The sequence below is a fragment of the Diplotaxodon limnothrissa genome, linkage group LG7 (assembly GCF_057381915.1).
Source record: "Diplotaxodon limnothrissa isolate DT_005_m linkage group LG7, D_limnothrissa_male_GT1.1, whole genome shotgun sequence".
NCBI classification, from domain to species: domain Eukaryota; kingdom Metazoa; phylum Chordata; class Actinopteri; order Cichliformes; family Cichlidae; genus Diplotaxodon; species Diplotaxodon limnothrissa.
Genome location: NC_140602.1, coordinates 23,561,661 through 23,566,438, shown reverse-complemented (window position 1 = coordinate 23,566,438; position 4,778 = coordinate 23,561,661).

The window sequence follows — 4,778 nt, the reverse complement described above, 5'->3', positions numbered from 1 at the left end:
AAAGCGTTAATTCCATTAACATTTATAGACTACTTTTGATTCTCACTGTATTACGGGACAAAGTGCGTCCCTTATTAGCTCAACACGGGACGTGTACTTTTGTTTCTAAATACGGGACGATTCCGTTTTTTAAGGGACGGTTGGCAACCCTAGTCAGAACTGAGGGGATCGAACCATCAGAAGGCAACAATGCAGACATAGTGGACAGCTACAAGTACCTGGGGATCCCACAGACAAAAGAGAACCACGAAGAGGACGCTAGGAAAGCTGCAACCACCAAGTACCTGCAGAGGGTCAGGCAAGTCAGCTGAACGGTAAGAATAAGATCCGGGCTATCAACACCTACTCCCTGCCCATGATCAGGTACCCTGCTGGGATAATAAGCTGGCCAAAGGAGGAGATAGAAGCCACTGACATCAAGACTAAAAATCGCCTGACCATGCATGGAGGGTTTCACCTAAAGTCCAGCACCCTGAGGCTGTACGCTAAGCGGAAGGAAGGAGGCTGGGGACTGTTGAATCTCAGCACCACAGTCCAGGATGAGACAACAAACATCCATGAATACATCAGGAAGATGGCTCCAACCGACCGCATGCTCAGTGAATAACTCAGGCAGCAAAACCCCAAGAAAGAGGAGGAACCATCATGGAAGAATAGGCCCTTGCATGGTATGTACCACCGGCAGATAGAGGAGGTGGCTGATATCCAGAAATCCTACCAGTGGCTGGACAAAGCCGGACTGAAAGACAGCACAGAAGCACTGATCACGGCAGCACAGGAACAAGCTCTGAGCACAAGATCCATAGATCCTGGGGTCTACCACACCAGGCAAGACCCCAGGTGCAGGCTGTGTAAAGATGTCCCTGAGACAATCCAGCACACAAAAGCAGAGTGCAAGATGCTAGGAGCACTAGGGCAGTAACTCCCAAGCTAGGCGAATGGCTCCAGAAGATCCCAGGAACAACATCCAAGATCTTGGTCCTTGATCTTGGCAGTCCTTGGGACAGCTAAGATACTGCGCAGGACCCTCAGGCTCCCAGGCCTCTGGTAGAGGACCTGAGCTTGAAGGATAGACCGCCCGCAGGGGCGAGAGGGGATTTTTTTGTGTGTGTTTGTGTTTTATTATTTTAATTCAGACTTCAGGAAACAAGCCTGCAGCTCAATGAGATGACATCTTTTGTATTACAGCCTCAAATTGCACAACACATGATACGCAGACACACAGATGCAGCTGAGCTCGTGTTGCTAGACTAAGTGACTTTAGTGCCAATGATAACAAGCTTTTCTCGCATTGGACATTTGATTTGACAAACACAGATGTAGCTAATGTTAATGATTGTATCTCACTCATGCTTTGGAACAAGATTTGTTGTTGTGCTGGCACTGCTGGAAAGTACAGTTAATTATTTGCACATTTCCATTTCAGAAGGCTCTACTGAGACCCAGACTCCTGAGTAGACCCAAGAGTTTGGGCTTGAGTCTACTCTTTTTAAAAATTCCTCATATTTACTGTAATAAATGGATGGTATTAATACTGGAACAGTGGATTTGATACCAAGATACTATACCAAGATCTTTTAATCTTGTCATCCTTCCAAAATATAGATATTCTACTCTGCCTTTAAGGCAATGTAACTAGATTATATGTGTTTAGGCTACTTTTTTTTTTTTTTTTTTTTTTTTTACTATATTTAAATATATTAAAGCATTTTGCAGCTGGACAGGGCAGCTTTAGATTCCTGGTTTACTCAAATAGAGAAAAGACATATGTAAAGAGACATACGCAAATACATTGTATTACAGCTTTTCCAAAGCAAAACTGGAAAGGTTTGTGCTTGTACAACTGTTGTTGAAGTTTTCTTGCCAAGTTTTAGACTCGCAGATCAAAGAGATACCCTTCAAGTGTGACAGGCTGCATCTGTAGCAGAGGAACGCTGCCCAAACACTTCTGAAAGTGGGAAAGATTCTTTCCAACATATAAGCCATGGAAAAGGAGCTATTCAGTGCTGGCTTTGAAGTTATTTGAAATGGACAGTGTGGTGAAAAAGAATTTGTCCCCTTCCTGATTCCTTCGTTTTCTTCTTCTTCTTCTTTGCATATTTGTCACACTTAAATGTCTCATATCATCAAACAAATTCTAATATTAAACAAAAATAGGTAGAGTTTTTAAATGACTTTGCTAGGAGCTGAGTTTAATTTCACTAGCCACACCCAGGCCGATTCCTGGCAGTCTTTCACGTTGCTGTGGAGAAAATCTGGCCCACTCTTCTTTGCAGAAGTGCTTTAATTGAACCATACTGGAAGACTTTGAGCATAATCGGCCTGTTTAAGATCAAGTGTTTCAATTGGATTTCAATCTGGACTTTGACTTGGCCACTCAGAAACTTCCAATTTATTTTTGTTTTTTTGAGTCATTCAGAGGTGGACTTGTTGGTGTGTTTCGGATTATTGTCCCGCTGCATAACCCAAGTGTGCTTGAGACACAGGGCCCTGATGGACGGACATTCCCTTTCAGGATTTTCTGGTAGTGCAGAATTCGTGGTTCCATCAAATATAGCAAGTTTCCCATTTCCTGAAATAGTAAAACAGCCATCACACTACCACTACTAATTTTGATTGTTTGTCACGTGAAAGACAAAAAGGTAAGACAAGACTGATGGAGTGGCAGAAAGGGAACAGAAGAGAAAAACTCTACAAATTGATCTTAGGTGTTGGAAAACAAAACCAGGTCATGGATGTAGACTGGGGCAAAACACAGAGAAGAACAGATTTGAGGGTTATGAGGTTCGATTAGAAGATGGAGCAGGACTAAGAGATTCTTCTGGAAGATGCAGTGGTGCTCAACAGTGAAAGTGAATCCATACTGGAAGGCGAACTGGTTGTCGGGAGTTTGTCAGGAGGGCGGTGCTTGCTACTTGTCTGCTTGTGACAAAGACCCTTTCAAGATGAGAAGCTCAGGAGTAAAAACTATCGTCTCTAGGGAGGCATTGGACTGAGAGGCAGACAGAGGTCCAGTGCTGGCAGACCCAGGTGGAGTATGAAGTAAGACTATCAGAGTAGGTGAAGAATGTCAGAAGGCAGAATTCAGGAAATCTTTTAACCTCTCTGGTGAAGTTTCATCAGTCCAGCATTTTTCTGAGCTTGCTGATGCACTCTTCTCACCATTCCTTCTTTATACCACTCATGGTTCAGTAAAAGGACTAGATGTTGTAGTCCCTGATAATGCATTGCTTTAAATGCCGAGAATCCTGAGGGATGGCTGTTATGAGGAAAGGCAAAGCAGAAACTTTACCAGCAGCACACATCGTTGTGTGCCTCATCTTTCGGTCTTTTACCCAAGCTAATCTGCCACTTTTTGGGGGGATTAGAGATCTGATCTAGATGATCATATTAAGATTTGGGACACATCGTCAGTAGTGGACCTTGGATTCATCGGGTGGAAATGACTGTATAGAACCATGAGCAAGTACTTGAAATGTTCCAGCTGCTTCTTCAAAGCAAAACTTGAGTCTGCAGAGTCTGTGACTGATCAGTGCTTTGATTGCTTTTTCCATTAAGAAATGAAATCATCATTTAAAAACTTCATTTTGCATTTACTCGGGTTATCTTTGTCTAATATTAAAATTTGTTTGATGGTCTGAAACATGTAAATGTGACAAATATGCAAAAAATGTGAAAGCAGAGAGGAGGCAAATACTTTTTCACAGCACTGTAATATCATTGTGGCATTTCTTTTGGGTTATGATACTTGAAAATATGGACTGATGGTGCTCTCATTTTGTGGTTCCCCTGATTCTCTGCATCTGTTTTTGATGTTATAGCGGATGTAAAAAAAAAAAAAAAAGTACTGTAGTACTTCTAAAATAAATATTCGGAAAACTACCTGACCTTTTTAATGAGGTGAGAGTGTCCTTTAAACATATCATCCTAACTTTAACGACTTTTCTAAAAAACAGAATGTCAGTTCTACTTTTAATCTCTTGTGATTAATATGCACAGTAAAGTGTCAAAAATGTTGTTTACCCCTGGGCAGGATGAAACACCATCTGCTGAAAAATATGTAGAGAAAGTGAGTCAAATGCCCTCGTTGCTCTTGAATTGTTGAGACAAGAATCTAAAAAACACTTTTTAAAGTTGATATTCACTTTTTGCTTTGAGGCAAATCTTTTATGCTCTGTGTACTATAGATAGTCCTTTCTCAACAATATCACTATTAAAAATAAACACCATATTCTTTTCCATTTCCACACATGGATCCAAACACATGCTTTTATATGCATTGTCTTTTTGCTGACTTTGATATGCACTGCCCAAGTCAATGGTGAGTTGCCTTTAACCTGCATTCCCTCTAATGGAGAGCAAATCCTCTGGTTTTACAAAGAAGTTTGGTTTCACAGAAGTCTATGGGGAAAAGACCACAAGGATCTGTGTTGTCTGACCTCAGTAAATGTATCGTTTCAGTGGCCACTTTTAAGTGTTATTAAATACTGCATAATGCTCATCGTGTTACAGTCTCAACAGAGTCAAAGAGAACAATCACGAAGGGTATCTTTTTTCCTTACCTTGTGGTTGAGAAGTATGCATGAGGATGTGAAGTTTCTAAGTTTCTCACCAAGAAGGTAGTGATGGATAAAGTACTCTGCTTGAGCTCAGATCAAAAAAGCATTACAATGGGACCTCACTAAACATCCATCCATTTATCCATCCATCTATTATCTTTTGGTTATCTAAAGTTGTGTTGCAGTGGCAGCAGGCTAAGCAGGGTATTCTATATGTTG